At 54.4% G+C, this 21697-nt stretch overlaps 1 protein-coding gene across 1 annotated transcript in view; it reads right to left on the reverse strand.

The window, feature by feature from the left end:
* The window catches only part of KCNK3 (potassium two pore domain channel subfamily K member 3), a 38721-nt gene that overhangs the window by 16420 nt on the left and 604 nt on the right, over window positions 1-21697 (reverse strand). The window lies entirely within an intron of this gene.

Genomic DNA, 21697 nt, shown 5'->3' on the forward strand with positions numbered 1-21697 from the left:
CTTCTTCTTCTTCTTTTTTGTTTTTTTATCATTTACTATTTTTTTTAAGTAAACTTTTCATTTAGAACAATTTTAGATTTACGGAATTATTGTGAAGACCTTTACTCCTTTTTAAAACACTCACCACCTCCTCCGGGTTGATGGCTGTTGATTGCTGGCTACTCTGTTCCCGCCCCGCAGCCCACTGCCTTCTCCCAAGAAGCCTTCCTTCTGCTCTAGCCCCGCGAGCATCCTTTTCTGTCAGCTCTCCACACAGCATCCATCTCTGCCACTCACTTGGCCTCTCTTGGCAGATGCTGCCCCGTATATTTACCCATCTCCTTATGCACAGTGATGCCTCTGTGAGCAAAGCTACTTTTAGTCAAGTCTGCCTGCACAGAACGGGGGAATGGGGGCCGGCTGGCCCCAGATGGTGCTGGACACTGGACAAGGCTTTTGAGAGGCGGTCAGGGCCCAGCCCTGGTCCCCTGGGTGGGGACTCACCTCTTGGCCTCCCCTCTGCGGTGGCAGGTGGGAACACCTCATCCACTGGGAGAGGATGGAGTGTAAGAGGAAGGAAGGGGAGAGGAAGGGAGGCATTCACAGGTCAGAATAGAGCCTGTGCTTTCTCTGCTCTTAGTGTCTCTATTAATAATGGCGACAGTATCAGGTAACCCAGATGCTCTTACTTTAATTATCTCTGATCCTCACCATGACCTTCAAGGTAGACATTATTAGCTCCATTTTGATGAGGAAACCGAGGCTCAGGAGGCTAAAGACTACTTGCCCAAGGGCATATGGATAAAAATTGGCAAAGCTAGAGTTCAGCCTAGATCTTTTGGCCTTCAAAGTCCAGGCGCTTTCAGGTGTCTCCAGGACCATCCACTTTGTTAATAGAGCATGGAAAACTTGTTGAGCAGGCCATCATCCTGAGACGCCTCAGGGCAGAAACAATCCCCTAACCCCCTCAGGGCAAGATCTGGGTCTTAAGGTCTTGGTGCTCTGCATACAGTGGGTGTTCAAACTCTGTGAGGAGGGAGATATTGTCCCTCCAAAGACCCTCTCTTCTGAGCCCCTCCCCTGCTTTCTGCCAGGCTGATGGACCCGGAGGTTGAATGGCCAGTCCTTTCTGTCCTCCCCCTGGAGGTCTCTTCAGAGATTCCTGGGGTGCTTCAGTATGGCCCTGAGCCAGACAGAGCACAAGGTGAGGAGAGGGAGGCTGGAGGACAGGAGGACAGGGCCTGGGGGAGGCCATCTGTGTGGACATGTCTGGGGTGCCTGCACTCTTCCTGCCTCTTTGAAGCTGTCCTTCCTGTAACAACTCCAGTCAAGGATGTGCCTAGGCAGTCCCTTTGCACCATGTGACCCTGGCCTAGGCCACAGCGGATTGGACCAATGATGAACACCTGATCCGAGAGGACCCAGGCTATTGGCTGGGCTGAGCCAATCAGGTTGTTTCTCCCAGGGACTGTGATGAGGGGCTGAGGGACCGGTCAGCTTCAGGGAGCTGAGCTGCAGGGTTACAAAGAGTCAGGTCCTAGCTGGGACCAGGGTGAGCCAAAGTCACATGCAAGTCAGAGTTACAGGAGAAAAGAAGCCAGAGTGACAGGGAACAGCAGAGACAGGGATGGTGTGGCTGAGAGAGAGGGAGGGAGAGGCCTGGGCCTTCACACTGGCTAAGTGGTGCTGTTTCCTCTCAAAAGTCCCCTTTTACTGGCTCAAAGGGACACTGTGCCCTGGCTAAGCTCTAGCTGCTCGAGATGGAGGGGCCAGGCTCCCAAGCACTGCATCCCAGGTGTGCCCGGCAAGGTAAGTAGCACAGCACAAGGGCCCTGGCTGGGTTTCAGGAGACCCACGTGGGCACAGCACTCTACAGTGTTTAGGAGCATTCCCGTTCATCCTCACAGCAGCCCCGTGAGGCTCATTGGGCAGAGGTGGTCTCCATTCAACAGGTGGGGACAGTGAAGCCAGGAAAGGTTGGCGTCTCACCCAAGGTTCAGTTCCAGAGCTGGACCTGGGACCCAGGCCTCCTGCTTCTCCCACAACCCACACTGCCTCTCTGACCCCTCTCTTACCAGGTAGCTGGGTGACCTTGGGGTTAGAAGTACAGTGTGTAAAGTGCCTAGTACAGGGCCTGGTGCGTGGAGTGTCTCAGGACCTAGGATCTGTTATTAACATTATCCTTTTTTAGCACATCTCCGAGCTGCTGCTCACCACTCAGAAGCCCTCCTTAGTTCCCCAAATGCACACAGTGCAGTCTGAGGGTTTCCTGGTCCAGCACGTAGGTTGTCCATCCACAACCTGACCCACCCCTGCCTGGCCTGCTCTTTCCTGACCCCCAACACCTCCTGTCCCCTCTGTTCCAAGGGTTCCCTGCACCTGTTCCATGCCTCCCCTCTGAGCACTCCTTCAGGTTGTGGTGGCTGCCTGGAGCTCCCTCCCTCATCTCTTTTGCCCTCCAAGGAAGGATGGCTCCAGGGCTGCCTCCTCTGGCACACCTTCCCCTGTCCCCCAGCTGGAAAAATGGTGCCTTCTTCTGTCCTCGCCACCCTCTGCCAGGGATTAGGCTTTGCATGGAGGTGGGTCCCTCTCTCACTGGCCCACCTTGCCCACTGTCCACGGCGGATTCCCATTGGATGCACGAAGCCCGTCTTGATGGTTGGGTTGGGTTTGGTGGGGAGGCTTTGGAGCAAGTGTGGCCCCTGTGGGCCATGTCTCCATCACCTGCTTTCCCGCTTTCCTGTCTGGTCACGGCTAGTGGCCCAGACAGCCCTGGGCTGGCAGGGAATTTGGGAGCAGATGCCAGGAGATGTGAAGGAGGCTTTTCTTAGGTTCAGTGCCCTCCCTAGGGCTCAGGAGCTCAGATGGTGTAGGTTGGCATAGTGCCCAGGTGGAGAGGGACTCCAAGCAACAGGGACTTCAGCCTGGAGGCAGCTGCCAGGACCTTCTCTCCCTCTCAGCCAGCCTGCAGTTGTGGTGTCCCCACCCCCATCACTCACACATGCATGCGTGCACACGCACACACACAACACTCACTCCAACACTCCACATGTCCCCTACATCCAGGGCAGAGAGTGCAAGAACCAGATGGGCTACGGGGTGGACGCACCCAGGGAAGCAACAAAGTCTGCACCTCGGTAAAGGGAGACGGAGCTCCCCAAAGGACCTGGCTTCTGAGCCCTGCTGTTCCTTCAAATTCCAGGCTGTTAGGGATCTAAAGAAGTCACCAAATCCGGCCCATCCCCCACGCAGCCCAATGGGGGATGAGAGAGACTCTTCTCAGAGGCTAAGATTCCACCACTCTCCATGGAAACACACTTCACTCAACCCTACGTCCTGTCGGAAATGCTCCTTCGGCGGAATGAAATGACCGAGGCTCAGGCCATTCCCTGTCAGCCAGTCCTCAGTGGAGATAGCAAGCAGCTGTCCCCATCTTTGGGGACACTGCCCTTCACACAGAGACATGGAGGCAGACGCTCATCCCCTAGCCTGCCTCCTGCTGCTTGACTCACCCTGGGCTTGCCACCTCTCTTCTGACCTCTGATTTCCCAGCCTTTTCAATTGTCTTTGCCGCTCCACCCACTTTCCAAGCCCTCCGTCCACACCACTGTTCACAGCCCAAGATCGGTGAGTTCGGCTGGCCAGGGCATAATACAGGAGTGACGTTGTGGCTCCTGTGGCCATAGAGGCTGCCTATTTATGCATTAGCGTCCTGAACTTGCTTTTTATGGTGCCAAGAGCTCCAAGCTGGGCAGTGTCCCCAGGACCCAGGCCATCTCCCTGGGACTCAGCTCTCTCCAGCTACTGCCTACAGTTCTGCTGTGCCTCCCCTGCCCCGCCCCCCAACCCCAATGTGGAATCTGGGCAAACTGACTTTCTCTGCTCTTGACTTTATTCAAATGATTAAGAGCCTCTGTCACTGCTCCCTCCTCCCCAGTTCAAAACAATACTAGACGACCTTTATATAGTGCTTACTACATGCCACACTGCTCTAAGCCAGCTAATGTATGTTCTTTTTTAATCCTCAAATAGCCCTGTTCGGTAGGTGCTGTTATTATCCCCATTAAATTCCTATTATCCTATATTAAAGATATAGGAACTGAGCCACAGGTTAAGTGACTTGCTCAAGGTCATACAGCAAGTACGTGGTAGAGCGAGGCCTCCCCATACTGCTTCTCTGACTCGCTATGTGGGGGGTGCTCCCTTCCCCCTTCTCCCATTTTGGAGGAGGTGGGGCTCTCATCCCAACCCTGACTCCCTAATCACACTCGCTGGGGCTGGGCTTTTCCTTTTGGCTTTGCTCCTCCCCTTTCGAGGGTATTTTCAAACTGTCTTCTGCTAGCTTCTCACTCTTGGCCTCAAGTCTTTAAAAAAAGGAAGAGAGGGAGATGGAGGGTGGGCAGGCCCACCCTGACCTTTCCTTGGTCTTTCCTCCCCTGAGGGTTCAGACTTATTGCTTCCCTCCTCAACCGTCAGGCTGCCCCCACTTCACCCACTAAGACTGCTCTCGCCAAGACATCATGAATTTCCTGAGTACCAGACCCAATGTCCTGTGGGCAGGGCTGCCCTAGCTACATGGCACTCTAGGACAAATTAGAAAAAAATGGGCCCCTCTGGGTGGATGCGGCCCCTAGGAGTATACAGTTCGGTGAGCAGGCTGGACTTCAGCCCTACAAGCCCCTCAGCTGGATTCTTTTGGACAGTGCACAGCCTGGACAGTCACACATGGTGGTCTGGAACGTTGGCATCCTCATTTTCCTTCATATTCTCGCCACACTCAGCCCTGATGGCCAGTCCTTCTCTGACTTCTCTCTGGACTCTCCGCTCTCCTGTTTCTCACTGATCCTGCTGCCTCTGCTTCCTTCTCCTACACCCTGATTGTAATAGTGGACCACGGCTCTGCCTGGGCTGCTCTGATGCTGGCCCCAGGAGAAGCTACCAAGGCCTTGCCTCCAGCTCTGCTCCACGCTGTGTCTCCACCCTTCACCTGGCTGAAGCATGATACAAAGCCTGGCTTGGCCACCTGAACGTGGTTCCTCTGTACTGCCCGATTCCTATTATTGTCCTCATTCCTCAGTCAGCCAGGCTGAACATCTTGCCTTTTCCTCCTTTTCTTCCCCCTGCCTAGTCCTAGCTGTTCCTCCTTTCCTAGTCCTGCCCTTTCTTTCTGTTCCTTCAGCCACCACCATAGTCTCAGCCCTCATCCTTTCCAGGCTGGACTTGGGCAGCAGTTCCTAACTGTCATCCCCCAACCCTTCCAGTCCCTTCTCCCCTGTCTTCCCACACCTACTTCCAGATTACACTCCACTCTGCACATGTCACTCCTCTGCTCAAAAACCTTCCATGACTCCCCAGTGCCTACAGGGAAAGAAGCCCAAACTTTCAACCTGCCTTTCAATGTCCTCTACCATGTGTCATACCTCACCAGCCTTAGCTATTGCTTCGTACCCAAGGAAAGGGTTTTGGAGCTAACTGGGCAGTGCTTCTCCATAGCTAACCTTTCTGGAAGGCTGCCAGGGAGGAGGTGGATGGGGGGAAGTGCTGGGCTCTGCCCTTGCCCCCCATCCCAAGTCGAAGCCTCTTAATGGCCACCAGCAGCCTGACAGTTGCCCTTCACCTGGGGCAGCCTGGATTCGAGTTCAGCCAGACTGAAAATGTGGAAGGCAGGTCTCCGGGCAGGAGGGTAAGGGATGAAGGGAACAGAGGAGTCTCTCAGACTGGGAGTCACTCACACGGGGAGAAAGGCGTGGCTTGGAGGGTTGAGTGGGACAGTGGGGACAGCATATTCTATGGGAAGCTAATCCCAATATGCTTTCATGTTTGTGCAGCATTTTATTTTATCGCTCACTTTCGAGTATTTGGCAGTCGGTGAGGAAGGCATCACTACCACTCACCCCACTGAGAAATGAGGGAGCCGAGGCTCGGGCAGGAGAGGTGACTTGGTCAAGGTCAGGCAATACGTGTGTCAGAGGCAGGACCAAGATGTGGGGGTTTCCCAGGGGTCTCCCGCTGCCGGCCCACCTGCTTGCCCCAGGCTGGACCCAGGCTTTTGGAGCAGGAGGAACCTCCATTGTCATCCAGTGAGAGGCTGGTTGACTCTGGCACTCCTTGGGGGGCCCTGGAGGAGGGGCCACATCTTGCCCTGGCCCAAATTGGCACGGCACCTGGAAAGGACAGCCAGCCAGCCACGTGCTTGGTGTTACTTTAAAAATAAACCAGGAAGAACGAGGCTGAAAAATAACCCCAGGGATGTGTGGGGAGCTAATCACTACTGCAGCCCCCTGTCAGGGCTTCGGGGAGTGCAGCTGGGCCAGTGGTGTCTGTGTGTTGGGTCCCTTCTGTTTGTCTCTTCTAGTTGGGAGCTGGGTGCCAAGCTCTCCCACTGCAGCCAGGGGCAGACGGGGCCTCGGAATCCAAAGGCAGGAGCTGGAGGAGGCTCTGGGCATCCTGAGCTGCCTTCCTCATCTTGACCAGTAGGGGAGGTGGGGGGGGGGGAGCACCCAGGCCGGGCACAGAACTCCAGGCCCTACCTCCTGCCAGGCCTTCTCTCTACTCTACTTGTCTCTGGGCCTCACCCACGACTTCCCACTGGAATCATCCTGGCTCCAAAAGGGACTCTGGGGTCCTGAACCCCCTCTTCTCTGAAACGCATGTGGTGGTGGTGGCAGCCGGGTGGCCAGTTTTGCCAATTACGGCTCCCTATTTAGGACACCCCACCACCACTTCTCATCCGTTTCATTCTCGTGAGAAGACCTTTGAGGCCCGTCTTGCCCCACCGGGGTGAGAAGGCATGGCCCTTCCGGTTGTCCCCTCCTGGCTGCCTCCTCAGGCATCCCTGGCCTGTGAGCTTGTGTCTCTGGACTCTCAGTGCTGAGCAAGGGCTGGACTGCAGACTGGCCAGGCCTGAAGAGCCCCCAGACTCTTTCCCAGTCAGGGAGGCAGGAGCCCCACTCCCATCCAGCAGGCCCAGGCTCCCCCCAGGCTCTCGGAAACTCTTGCAGATCCCCCACCCTCGGCAGAGGGTGCGAGGACACCCTGCAGCAAAGGGAGGGGGGGACACAGGGCCCAGCTGAGGATGCAGCCGAGGACAGACATGCAGGATCAAAGAGAAAAAGCAGAGCTTTCCCGGAGAAGGGAGGCAGAGGCCAAGACTGCTGGAAGCTGACAGAAATGATCAAAGGATGAGGATGAATGGGGAGGACGGGGGGAGGTGGGAAGAGGCAGCAAGCGCAGGCAGGCCCAGCAGCCAGTTGAGGGGTAGGGGCTACTGCGTGATGAGCAGGGGCTCTGGGGTCAGACAGGCCTGGACTCGGGTCCCTGGCTGGGCACCCTGGGCAGATCACCGTGCTGAGCTTTGGGCCTCATTTGCATAATGGACATAATGATAACTACTGCCTGGGCCTCTGCAGGAGGAGGTTTGTGAAGCATTTAAAAAGGCCTGAAAACAGGGAGCTGCGATATTGTTCATTCTCTCCCCTGCCTCTCCTGGAATCTGGTCCCTCTGCTCCACCTCAGGCTCGACAAATACAAAAGAACCCCTTACCACGTTCCCCTTCCCATGCTCCCGGAACAAGCTGTTGAATGTTACACTGCGTTTCCATGCTCAGTATCTCCAATGGCTACCATGTTGCCAAACCCACTGGCTGTTCTCTGTGGTCATCTGACTTGATCTCCCAACAGTGGTACAGTTGACAGTTGACAGTCCCCCTCTCCTGAATGCTCCTCCTGGCCTCTGGTACACCACACTCCCCACGTTCCTTCCAGTCTCTTGGCAAGCCCCCTTCCTGGCTTGACCTCCTGGTATTGGAGGAAGGGCTGGCTCTCGGCTCTTCTCTCATACTCTCCCCTCTCCCCAGCTGATCTCATCTAGCCGCATGACTTTAAATATTATTTCCATCTGATAACTCCCAAATTTATATCTCAGCTTTGACCTCTCCCTTGAGCTGTAGACTTGTCTATCTAACTCTCCTCAGAGATTTGCAATAAGGATCTCATAATTAACCCATATGCCTAAAGCTGAAGTCTTGAATCTCATCTCTCTACGGTTACTCTCCAGGGTTGATTTCTCATCTCAGAAAATGCTTACCCTCCACCCAGTTACTCAAGTCAAAGGCCATCCTTGATTATTCTCTTTCCCTGACTCCCATAGGCGTCTCTCTCTCTCCTCTCCCCTAACACATGCATCCTTTCCATCAGCAGGTCGGGCCAACTCTGCCTTGAAAACACACCCTCAATCCACCTGTGCTCTTGCTCTCCACCTCCACCGTCTCCACCGGGGTCAGTCTACTACCATCATTCTCTCTTTCAAGCACTGACCAGCAGACTGGCTGGTCTCCCAGCTTCCCTCTTGTACTACAACCCTCTGACCTCCACAGAGCAGCCAGAGGGATCTGGTAAAAATTTAACTCACGTTACCTCACAACCTTGCTTAAAACCTTCCAGTGACTTCCATCACACTTGGAGTGAAATCCAAACCCTTGACCGTGGCCTCCATGGCTCTGCAAAATCCAGCCATTCCATGTCTCCACCTCTTCACGCAGTATGCTGCACCATACTGCTCTTTCTGTTCCTGTTCTTCAAACATGCCAAACCCTGGCGTACCTGGGATCTTTGCATTTGCTGTTCCCCCTGCAAGGCTCTTCCCTGGATCCTTGGATTACACAGGCCTCCTCCTTGGAAGGCCTTCCCAGATGCCCATCCCTTGTCTCCATCACTCTCTATCACATCCTCTTGTTTTACTGTCTCCTGGGACTTGCTACCATTGAGATGATGTTGTTTATTTGTGCCACATAAGTTAGTTTATTGACTTCCTACTTCCTCTGAAATGTAGGCACCATGAGGACAAGAACTGAGTCCCTGGGGCCCAGAATGGTGCTCGACAGGTGGAAGATGCTCAGAAGAACAAAGGGAATGGGGGAATGACTGTGTGGGTGCCTGAGGGAGTGGACAGAGTCAGGAGGCCTGGGTCTGAGGGCTAGCTCTGTGACTGAACTGCTGGTGGCCGGGGCAGGTCGCCTCCACATCTCCCCTGCACCCTACCCTGGGTGTCAGCCTCCTCACTTGGAAGAGAGATGGGTTGGACTGAATCAGTTATTCTCAAAGAATCTAAAGAACCCCAGGAATTTCTGTAATGCCATCCACTGCCAAGCTGAGCCCTTATTCTGCATGAGCATGCCAGTATCCGCACCCTGAACTGACACTATTCCAGCCACGGGCTGAGGAAGGGGCTCTACGTGGCCTTCAGTTGGCCTGTGAATGCTCTGCAACAGGTTATCATGTAATGTCCTATAAACATTTTGAGATATCAAACCATTATGAGGACCCAGGAGGCTAGCCCCGCCCCCTCAGAGGTCTAGCAGGTCATCAGTCTAGGTGAGATGTCGAAGCTTGGTCCATGAGCAGGACCTTAGCTCCTAGGGCCCTGGATTGCAGGACTGGCCATCAGTGCACTCACCCCTGGCCGGCTCAGGTCCAGAGGCAATCTGGGAAGAAAGACTCTGTCTGGAGCCTCTCTCCTGGCTATTCCCTCATCAGAAAGCGCTGGCTGGGGTCAGCCCGCTCTCAGCACCACTGCTCCCTCCCACAGCCCATCCACGGATTACTGTGGGAGCTGCCAGCCATGAGCAGACCGTCCTTTCTGGGTGGGAGGCTCCTGCATTCCAGCTGTCCCAGGGGCTGGGGCAGTGGACTCACTCTGCTGATAAGTGGAGCCTCAACCACAGTCAGAAATGCTCTCTTTCCAGAAAGGGTTGACGCGGAGGTCCTGGACACAGCTCTATTCTTGGGAATGGACACAGAGGAAGTCCCTCCAGAGCTCAGCTAGCATGGGGTGAAGTGGGGACAAGAGCACAATCCCGGGTGGTGTGCTTCTCGGAGGGGCTGGAAGTGGAGGCTGGGAGTAGGTCCGACAGCGACCATCTGAGCTGTGAGGGGCTCGGACACCACCAGCCCAGTCTCTCCCAGATAAGGCCAGGGTGGGATGTGACTTGCCATAGGTCTCACAGCCAGGCAAGAGCAGAGAAACAGCGGGGGGGGGGACCGGGTCCCCCACTTTCCTTAGCTCAGCTGCACTAAGTCATTGGTCTCAGCTCTGAGAAAGGACGTGTAGCCCCAGGACTCTGGGGACCATGAATCCAGTGAATGGTCCTGAGGGGCAGGCAGGGGACATCAGGGCCTCTTTGGTGCCCAGGGGAAATGAATGCTTAGGACTCTGGGGCATTGAGCTGGGCACAGCACCCAAGGGAAGAGGCTGCCACTGAGTTTGGGCCAGGTTTCTCTCTCTCTGGTCCCGCCTGGAGGTGGATCGAGGACCAAGAGCCACCCCAGAGGGCCTTACTCTGTCTAACCCTCACGGTGGAAAATCCATGCTGAAGAGGGGATCACACTGGTGGCTCAGCCTGGCCAGAGTCCCTCAGTTTGTTCTCAGGTGAGTGACACCCACACAGCTGAGAGGCCTCCCCTGGGCTGACCCCCTTCCCTGGGGTTATTTGAGAGCCGGCTGAGAGCTAAAGCCATGAAAGAGACAGCCTGTCCCCAGGACCCCCACTGAGACTCTCTCAGTCCCTGTCTCCTCTGGGAGGAGGGAGTCCTGCCCTCTCCTGGGGCCACCCGCTGACTCCTGATGTCTCTGCCACCTGGCTCACCCCAGGAGCTTTGGCTTGTGGACGCCAAAGATTCATCCTCAGCCGCCCCTTGAATGTTTCTTAAGTACCAAGGAAACCCAGAGAGAAAATGCTAGTGGCTGGTTGGCGAGCGACCTAGCCTCCCAACTACAGAATGCTGACCCTAATAAGCAACCTTCTCTCCTGCGCTTCCCGAACCTGGCTGCGGATTCCCTTCACCAGGGGAGTGTTAAAACTTACAGCCTCCTGGGCTTAGCACAGTCCTATTGAATTAGCTCCTAGGGGCCGGGCCCTGACACACATTGCTCTGGCCCCAAGCAACCACTGCTCCGGGACAAGCTTCCTGCTCAGCACACAGGGGCCACCTTCCCTGCCCTCCTGCCACACACTGGCCAGCAAGTGAGCTGCCCAAGTCACCCCCAGCAAGGCCCCTTCTCTCACTCACTGGCCACTCTTGAGAACTGTCACTCTGTTCTCATTTCTCGCCTTAGGTTCCCGTCCTGTTCAGAAGGATGGTGTTGACAAATGCATGGAACTAAGGCCACTCTGTGACAACTGTCCACCACAACACTGCCCTTTTTGTCCTCCATAGACTGACATCCATACCATGGGAATGACCCACCTTCAGCCACTGTCCAGGGGACAGGGTCACTCGTGTTCCGGGGGGAGAGCTTGGTTTTAGGGTTGGAAGGTCTGGACTGGACCTCTGCTCCCACATTTACTGCCTCTGGATCGCAGGAAGTGACCTTATGTTCTCAAGTCCAGTTTCTTCACTGGCAAAGTGGGAATAACGATGCCTATGGCCCTGGGTTGTCACGAGGCTCAGAAGAGAGACTGTGTAACCAAGAGCTTTATAAGCCAAGTGCTGTGCGTGCTGTACACATCCCTGCTCTGCTACTGGCCAACAGTGTGAGTGTGGGCATGTTCTCTAATCTCTCTGAGCCTCAGCTTCCTCGTCTGTAAAGTGGGGGTTACAATAGTGTTGCCCTCAGCGGGGGCCTGTGAGGATTACACAAGGTAATACATGTAACAGGCTCAGCCCAGAGAAGTCCTCAGTCAGTGGCAGCCTTGGTTATGACCGTGGAAACTGAGGCAGCCTCCATGGGGAGTGGCTGCTTCACAGCAGGTCTAAGATCTAGACGGAAGAGCCCAGGGAAGGCCCCTCTGTTGCATCAATCTGAGTGTTGCTCCTGCCTGGAACCACCCACCCTTGCCTGCCCCACAAGGCCCCGGGGAGCTCCCCTGCACTGGCGGGAGGACTGGACCCGTCCTGGAGGAGAAGGCCGCCTCCTGTCTAAGAGCCTGGCATCAGTCTCTCCAGGCTGCTCTACTGGGGCCTGACAGTTTGGGTGTCTGGAGAGAGCCCCCCAGACAGTCCTGTGGCAGGCAGGCTGGAATGTGCCTCTCCAGATGTTTCTGAGATGGTGATGTCTGCATTGGAGCTGTGGTCAGGAGAGGCCCTGCACATTCCTGAAGAGGGACACTGAGTCCACGCCAAGTGGTGGAGGCTTGTGCAGAGATGAAGGGGGTCTGAGAGCAGGGGCCTGGGCTTGTCCACACAGAAAATGTCCACACAGTATCCACTCAGTCAGCACCGTCCCAGGGTCTCCCGCACACCATCCATAAGACTGGGTTTGGTCTGGGCACCAGGCTGGACCTTTGGCCCAGAAAAGGAAGTGTGGAGGGCAGAGGGAGTGGAAGCACTCCCCGGGGGCTGGCCGAGGTCTGCTGGGTGACCAGGAGATGGTGAAGAGTGGCAATCAGGGCTCAGGTTGCCATTATCTTCTGGCTCAACCGGAGTCATGGGGGCACCCGCTAGTTCAGGTGAGGCGATGAGGGCACCCACTGACTGGTTCAGCTGGGGTCATGGAGGCACCCAGTGGCCCAACAGGAGTCATGAGGCACCTGGTGGTTCAACTGAGGTGACGAGGGCACCCACTGGTCAGGATCCAGGCAGGACAACACAGGTCGGGTCTGCACTTCCCTCTCCATCGCCTGTCAAATGAAACCCACCCACCAGAGTCCAGCACCCAGCCTCTCCAGAGTCTGCTCCCGCCACCTTTCCTTGGGCAGACTCACAGCCTGTCTCATGCTGTTCCCTCATCCTGGAAAGCTCTCACTGCCAATCTTCACCTACTAAAGTCCTCAAGCCTACCTCAAGTACCACCTGCTCCAGGAAGCCTTCTCAGATCCCTATTTTGAGTCACTTCACTAGGATTTAGCATATATACCATTCAACTTGTGGTTCAGGATTCCATTGGACCAGAGGCTCCTTGGAGAAGGATCTGGGGCTTGGTTTTCTATTCTCTCGGTGTCTGGCACTCAAGAGATCTCAATGATTTTTGGTAAACTGAACTGAAATGAAGGTTAAGCCGGTTCTATTTGGAAGGTGACCCAGAGGGTCTGGGGCCCCAGGATACTGTTGAGTGCCACTCTGGGTACTCTAACTCTCTAGGCTGCCCCCTTGAAGATCAAGAAATCAAAGCATCTCAGGGTTGGGAAGAATCTTAAAAGACACTTATTTCAGCCTCCAGTCTGACACATGGGCAGTGTGATGATCTTTTTGACATATCAACTTGGCTAGGCTAAAGCCCCTAGTTATTTAATCAAACACTAATATTGGGGTTGCTGTGAAGGTATTTGGTAGATGTGATTAAAGTCCATAACCAGTTGTCTTAAAGTAAGGGAGATTATCCTAGATAATCTGGGCAGACCTGGTTCAATCAGTTGAAAGGTCTTAAGAGCCGAGCCCAGGCTTCCCTGGAGAAGAAATTCTGCCTGTGGACGGCAGCTTCAGCTCATGCTGGAGAGAGTTCCAGCCTGTCCTTCCTGATGGCCTGCTCTACGGATTTTGGACTTGCCTTGTCAGTCACTATCATCACATAAACCAATTCCTTGTAATACATCTCTTAATATTTATCTCCTACTGGTTCTGCTTCTCTGGATGACGCTGACTGATACAGGTGACCTCTGCAGCACACCCATCCAGTGTCTTCTTGTATGCTTCCTGTGACGGGGAGCTCCCCACCTCTTGAGGCAGCATAGTCCATCTTTGGTCAGCTTCCATTCTAACAAGTTCTGCCTTATATTGGACCTAATTCAGTCTTTCTATGGACTCTACCCACTGGTGCTGGTTCAACTCCTTGGGCCCAATCAGCCCAAGGTTGGCCCTCTTACTGTGTAGTAGCCCAGCAGATATCTGAAGACAGCACTCGTGCTCTCCACACCTGCCCCTGCCAAGTGTCCCTCATTTGACACGCTGCTCCCCTCCTTTGACTATTCCCTGTTGTTGATGTCCCTCTTAAAGTCTGCAGACACACGTGGCCTGACAGGTCTAGAAGAGAGCAGGTCTTGGTCTCCACCTGCATTCTACCCTGTAGCCTGCAAAAGGGTGAGTGTATCTGGTAGTCATAGGACTATGGGCCTGGGGACTTTCATGGGCTTTTGCTCTCTGGATCCCAGCTCATGGGAAGCCAGAGTCCTTTCTTGAAAGAAGATATGAGCCTGAGCCTCTTCTTTTAATGGGGGCTGGAGGTCATACTGCCTGTTGGGACTTGGGGTAGATGCCATGAGGGAGAAGCCAGTTTCCCACTTTGAGGTTTAATTCCTGGGGCACCCGTTCTCCCTGGATCTCAGGAGCTTCTTTGTGAGATGAGGAGGAAAGGAGGACAGCTGAGGACGGTGGACTCCTGTTTGTGGACTCCCCCCCGGGACAAGCCCTTCTCCACTCCTCTCCTCCCTTTCTATCCACCCTCTCCACTTCCCTTTTCCCCACCCACAGTGATGGCACAGCACATGGCCCCACCTAGGCTCCACAGCTGGCTCCTATGGGGCAAGCCACAGCCCCACTCCAGCCTCAGAGAAGGGTCTGCCAGCTCTGAAGCCATTGTCTCTGACATTCCACAACCAGATTCCTATGGATTTTTCCACAGTCCACATGTCTATTCTCAGAAGTCAGGTCTCCAGGTTATTTAGATCCTTGCTACTCAAATTGTGGACCACAGATCAACAGGGTCGGCGTCCCTTGGGGGCTTGTCAGAAATGCAGTCTCAGACCCCACCCAGACCTACTGATTCAGAATCTGCATTTAAACAAGATCAACCAGGTCATCCCCCTGCACGTGACCGTTTGAGAAGCACTAACGTAGAGAATCCCACATTGCTGAGCTAGCCGCCTTCAGTGGCCCCTGTGTAGCACCTCTTCCATACAGATGGGAAGACTGAGGCACACCAGAGCAGTGTCTGCTTCTTCCATGAGTCCGGGGGCAGCAGAGAGAGTGGGAGCCATTTGTCTAAAGCCTCTCAGGGGAGAGAAAGAACCCAGTTTCCAGCTCCAAGGCCAGGCTCTGCCTCGTATTCCCAGCAGCCAGTGTCCTCCTCACAAAGGGATCCTTGTGTGTCACCGGAGGGAGCAGGATGGGAAGCAGGGGTAGTAAGGGGCCAGCTTTTGTGAAGGGGGTAGTGGGAGGCTGGCCCCAGCCTGGCAGGGATCCTGGCCACAGAGAGGCCCCAGGACTGAGAACGGGAGCTGTTCACTCTAGGCGGCAGCTGAGGCGGCTCTAGAAAACGGAAAAGTGAAGGTGTGACTGTGGCAGCAGTTGGGGCAGGGTGGCTCCTGGTGAGGGGCAGGTCTCCCGGAGCCACCTGGGATCTGCCTTCACAGGGGCAGTTTCTGAACAACGAGGAAGTACAGATAGACTCAAAGCTGGGCCGTTGACTGCTCTCTCGACTGCCATGAAAGACATCTGTCATGTGGCTCTCTGAGGACCAGAGGCTAACAGAGGGGTCAGGGAGAGGCCCACAGCAAGCAGAACAGGCCGGCTGGCAGCTTGCTGTCTTCTCTAAGAGCCTGTGGGGCCCCGAGAGGAGGGAGCAAGGCATCAGTGAACAGAGCTCTAAGGCCAGCTCTGAGGATAGCTGTAAGTGTGGCCTTCAGCAAGCCCCTTCTCCAATCTGAATTTTAGTTTCCACACTGCAAAACAAGAAGATTGGAGCTAAAATTCTGATTTCTCTTTGGGCTGAATGCTTTATCCATAGTCCTGAGGGCTAGAGATTCTCAAACTGAGGCCAGAGCTGAGTGCCCCGTGTAGACCCTGGTACCCATCCTCATCATTTGTGACGGTGATACAGAAGGGGCTGCAGAGGCTCCATGGGGGAGAGCGGTTGCATGGCTCAGTGGACAGGCACTCCCTACAGCACTGGGTGTAAGCCTTGGCACTGTCATTTTCTATTTGTAGGGTCCTGGGCCAACTTCCAAACCTCTCGAGTTCCCTTTTCTTGACCGTAACAGGATGCTAACGCCTGCCCTCCCGGGGCAGTTGTGGGAATGCAGGCAATCGGCACAGCGCCTGACGTGTTATTGACACGTGTCAGTTCCCTGCATCCCAGGCTGGGGTGTGAGGGAGTGCCCCTCCTGGGTGTCTGCTGAGGTTTGCCTAAACCGATAATGGTCTCCAGCAGAGCCCGGTCTCTTGCCTGCTGCTGGCTGACTGCAGGGAAATCATTTTTACATTTTTTTATTACAAAATCAACTCACAGATTCACCGTTTGTGCTGCCAGCTGAAAGCTGCTTATAGTGGTGATTTGCACTACATTCATCTGTGCTTGTTTATGTTTTCTTTGAAAATACTTATTGTGTTTGTCCTGTCCCCACTGTGGCCAGGCATGTGTCTTCTATTTCTGTTCTATTCTCGCACCCACTCCCTCCATGTCTCTAGTTCCCAACCATGATGTGTGCGAACTGGACATGCGGGCAGAGGCACAGCAGAGTCAGAAGGACCTCTGGTCAAATGCACCCACTTCGTAGATGAAGAAACTGAGGGCTGTAGAGGACCAGCAGTTGAGCTAAGCAGAACTGGAACTTTTGCCTCCTTGCTCCAATCCGGGTAGGTTCCCCTCCCACTGTGCCCTTCATTCTCCCTGGCTGGTTTTCTGCAGGGTCTGCCTGCTCAGACGACGGAGCATTGCCCCTGAGCTGGGATGTCAGGCAGACTCTAGGCATGGGTGAGGAGCTGAGAAGCCTGGGGTAGGGCAGTGGGATTGGGAGGATAAAGGCAAGGAGAGTGGGCAGCCCCTGGTCCCCAACCCCACTGTCCCCACCTCTTAGAAAGGAGCAGAGGTAGCTGTGGTCATGGTAACTCTTGGGAGAGCAGTTCCCTTCTGTGGGGAGACTAATAGTACATGAATGATAATAATTAATAACACTAATAATTGCAGATATTCTTTATTAAGTGCCTACTCTGCACCAGGTACTTTCTTTATATTATCCCATTTAATCCTGGCAGGCAGATATTATTCTCCCCATTTCGCAAATGACAAAACGAGCTCAGAGAGACTAAGTAATTTGTCCAAGGTCATATAGCTGGTGGGGGTGGGGTGAGTGTAAAGACAAACCCAGACACTCTGGCTTCTAAGCCAGTACCCACGTTCCTACATGGCCCTGCAGAAAAGGCTTGTGCAGTCGAAGCAGAGGGTTGGCTTGTAGGCAGGGAGGAAGGAAATGCAGACTGAGAGTGGGCAGTGGGACTGTTCCCACTGGGCTGCCCCTCCATCCCCCCAGGGAGTCAAGAGAGGACTGAGAACAGTGGAGTGATAAGCAGCCAGAGGCCCCGGGGCTAAAGAGATAGTGAGTCACGAGGGGGACAGGCTGGGTGATGGAGAGAACTCCAGTCTGGGCTCCCAAAGGCTGGGCTCTAATCAGGGTTTTATCTGCAACTTGCTGTGTGACTTTGGGCAAATCACTCACCTCTCTGGGTGTCTGAATGATTGCTAATGTCTCCTTTCACTCTTCTATCTGAGGACTCTGGGATTTTGGGGGTGGCCGATCACTTCCGTACTTTCCTCCTTCTTGGAAAGATGTAAAAAGTACAGGTCCCTGCGTGAGCTGCCTGCCTGAATTCACAGTCTAAGGGTTCCCAGGCCATGTGGTGGGCAATAGGAGGCTGTGCTCAGTTGAGAACAGGCTGGAAGGTGAGGAAAGAGCAGAACAGAAGGTTTTCTGTCCCAGCTCCAGCAGCTAATCAATCACCTGGTCTCTTGTTGCCTTACAGCCACAAGGAGTCTGGGGACCTACAGCGGGAGAGCAGGCACTTGTGAGACTGTGGCAGTCTCAGGTGGGGCCCGGTGCTGGGCACAGCTCTGGCACGTGGTCTGGATTGGGCAGGGGCCGGGGTGTGGGGGAGCAGAAGGCTGGCTGTAGTGTGCAGGGGCAAGAGGCCTCTCCTTCTGGGGAGGGCTTTGCCACGGGAAAAGACAAGCCTTGGCTACTCAGTGCCCTCCAGATACAAGGGTCTGGCCTGGGTTCTTGAAGTGGAGAAAGAACGGGCAAAAAATCCAGGGCATGGGAGTCAGAGAGGTTCAACTGAATCTGGGCAGGTGCCATACTTCCAAGTCACAAGGCCATGGGTGAGGCATTTACATTCAGAGCCTGAGGTTCCTCTGCTGAACGATGGGGGTAAGAATGCCCATCTTGAAGGGTTGGTGAGAGAATTAAATGAGAGTATACAAATGAAGCATCTTGTATAGAGCCTGACAAAAAGTAGATAATAAATGGTGGCTGCTATTATTATTGTTGCTGTTGCTGTTTTTAACAATAATCATAATAAATAAAGAGGCATCCTGGACAAGTGGAAGGAAGGGGGGCCTGAGAGTTAGGTTGTGCTACCATCTGGCCATGTGACTCCCATACCTCTCTGGTTCCTTCTCTGTAAGAGGAGGGGGTGGCACCCGCTGATCTCGAGGTCCCTTCCTGCTCTGACAGCCTCTGGGCTATGAATAGATGGGGCTGGGGCCCCGGAGGAGTTTAATGACTCAACAGCTAGAGAGGTTAAGCTTTCCCAGAAAAGAGTTTCCGTTTGCATTTGATGAACTTAGGGCCCACAAAGGAAGGGTTTCCTGGCTGGGAGGCCAGGGATGAGGGAGCCGGAGGAATCCTGGCAGCCAGTGACTAACCAGGTGAATGACTAACTCAGACCCTGCCGACCCTCAACCAATCAGGGCTGCCCATGAGCGCCCTGCAAGCTGGCATCACTGAACACATCTTGGCCATGCCAATCCCAGCTGGCTCTGGGCTTCACAGCATATGGAGGCAGAGGAAGCAGCCAAGAGACCAGCAGGGGAAAGAGCACTGGGCTTGGAGTCAAAAGACCCAGCTTCTTCCTCTAACTCTGCCACTTACCAGCTGCGTGACTTTGGGGGAGTCCCTTCCCCTCCCTGAGCCTCCATGCCTTCATCTGTGCAATAGAGCTAACAACACCCACCCTGTCAACGTCCCGGAGCTATGAAGGCCGAGACTCAAGAGATGAGAGGAAAGTGCATTGTGATCACTAAGGTACCGAGTGAATGGGAAGTTCTGACATTATTCTATCCCAATGGGACTCCCAGTGCTTCAGGGGACCCAAAGGGGTCAGGTGGACAGAGGCTGCTGCCTTTGGGTTTGGGGTCAAGGTAGTCTAATATAGGGCCCCTTCCAGCCATCTGATCACAGCCCAGACAGATTTTTCTTAGAGCAGAATTCCCATGGACAGCCTCCAGCCAGAGCGAGAGGTGACAAAAAGCCCAGGATCGTTGGGTGAGGCAGGGAGTGGGCAGTGCCAGTCTGGGGCCCCCACAGAGCTAGGGTGGTGCTTTGATGCTGTCTTTCCTCTTGCCCAGCACTTTATGAATAAATAATCACCAGAACCACACTCTATCTGCTTCTACCCCCAGCTTTTAGTGTCTCTCTTGTGAGGACGATAAACACTTTGGGAAACAGCAAGGATGGAGAGAAGGACGATGCCCTCTCATTTCTGCACACCTTAAACCCATCACTAGCCTCCTCTGAGTGCTCGTGTGGGCCACAGGGTACTGTGCCTGCACTGGGAGCTCAAAGATGGGAAGGTTAATTACAGTGTGGCAAAAGAAACAAAACACGTTCCCTAAAATGTAAACCGTGCAAAAGAGCCTACACTGTGTCACTCAGGTCATCCTGACAGTAAGTCCTACAGTTGTCCAGAGCACTGGCCTGGGAGACTTCAAGAAGGAAGTGGGATTTGAGCTGGATCTAGAAGGTTAGCTTGGACAAGATAACCAGAAGACAGAGAAAAAGGCGTGCCAAACAGGCACATTTAAGGTGTTTTCGGGCCGGCCTGGCGGCCGAATGGTTAAGTTTGCGTGCTCTGCTTTGGTGGTCCGGGATTCACAGGTTTGGATCCTGGGCATGGACCTACGCACCGCTTGTCAAGCCATGCTGTAGCAGTCATCCCACATATAAAGTAGAGGAAGATGGGCCTGGATGTTAGCCCAGAGTCAATCTTCCTCAGCAAAAAGAGGAGGATTGGCAATAGATGTTAGCTCAGGGCTAATCTTCCTCACCAAAAAAAAAAAAAAAAGAAAGAAAGAAAAAGAAAGTACAGTGTTTTCAGGGGACAGTTTGGCTGCAGTGGAGGGATCCTGTCAGTAAGAGGTGAGAAATGAATCAGACATAGAGATTGGAGCCACGTATGAAGGTCCTTAAAATTTGGGATAAGGAGCATGGACCAGATTTCATGGGCAGTGGGAAGCCATTGAGGGCTGCTGAGAAGGGTCTTGGTATAGTCAGAGCTGTGCTTTGGGGATATTCTTTCTGGCAGCATTGTCCAGGGGAGTTTGCCCCGTGACGGAATGAGGCTAGAGGCAAGGAGGTCAGTTGCCAGGTTACTGTGGAGCTGGGGACCATGAGACTGAGAAAGAAAGGGGGCATATAACCAAGGGCATGATGTGTGGGAAGAGGGAGGGAGAAAGCCTAAGGACATTCAGTGCTCCTGAAACCCTGGCAGGCGGCAGGGAGCTGGGAGAGGGGAAGAGACCCTAGACCAAACCTGGTCTGGTCCTTCCCAGGAAAACAAACTCCTCTTTGGGCAGGCCTGGGTCTGACCATCCTGCCCTATACTCACAGGGTCAGCAGGACCCAGAGGTGTCCCTACTTGAGCCACTTTCACTCCTGGGGCCCTTTTCTTCCTCTTCCAAGAGAGGAATGCAGAAACCACATAGCATAGCTCCCTGTGGTCCCCAGAGAGCAGTGGAGCCTGGGGAATGGAGTCCTGCAGCGGATAGACTGCAGGGACAGCATTCAGTCCTGCCTTTTACCCCCTCAACTCCTGTGGACTCCCAGGAAAACACTGCCATCTTGTCATGGGCTACGCCAAATGGCACGGAACCCCTGGGAGCTCAGCCAAGGCAAGGAGGGCGACCAGGGAGGGGAGAAGGAATGGGAAAGATGGAGGCAACATCTCCTGGAGGCATCTCAATGCGCTCTGGGGAAAGGTGGGCTTCCAATCTTGGAATCTGAGCATGTCAGGACTGGGAAGAGTGCTTGAGATCATTTCAGCCACCCCTCATTTCTGGAGGTGAGCCTGAGACCCAGGCAAGGGGAGGGACTTGCCCAAGGTCATTCAGCAGGAGAAGAGACGGAGCTGGGCTGGAATCATAGGGTCCTGGGAGCCGCTAAGCTGTTTACTCCTGTCTAGACACTTGATAGCACATCAAGGGCCTCACTGGATATTCCTTTCCTGGACATCGGTTTGTGTGTCTGTGTGTGTGTGCCTGTGTATGCTCTGTGTGTGCTGGTGTGTGTACCTGCGTGTGCACGTCTGTGCGTAGGTTGTGAAAGAGTCTTAGTGTGTGTGTGGCCTCCTGCGCTGTGGTCTGCCCTGGCTTGGAGAAGAGAACTAGGACCATTCCTGTGAGGTGACTGTTTTCCTGGGACAGCAGAGAAGGCGGTGGACAGGGCTGGCTCTGGCTTCCAGCACCGGCTCTGCTGCCTTAAGAAAATTAAAGTCACTGGCTGGCGGTGCCCAAACTCCCCAAGCTGGACACCGCCCCCGGCAAGTGGCACTCGCAGCCGCAGTTACAGGGTGTTTCAGGCACCCGGAGTGCCGCGGAGAGCCGAGTACCTGCACCCACACGCCTCCCAGGAGCCCTAGCCGGTGTACACATGCCGGGCGCGGAAGCCCATCTTCAGGGACACGGAGGAGTCGCGCGCTCCCCGCCGCTCACATTCAGCGCCCTGCTCCAGGGCCTGGCCGGGCCACACCCCTCCTCCCCAGCCTCCCCGGTCGTTCCTGCCCCTCTTACACACTT

The sequence above is a fragment of the Ceratotherium simum genome, chromosome 11 (assembly GCF_057802395.1).
Source record: "Ceratotherium simum simum isolate JZ-2026a chromosome 11, ASM5780239v1, whole genome shotgun sequence".
Classification (NCBI taxonomy): Eukaryota; Metazoa; Chordata; class Mammalia; order Perissodactyla; family Rhinocerotidae; genus Ceratotherium; species Ceratotherium simum.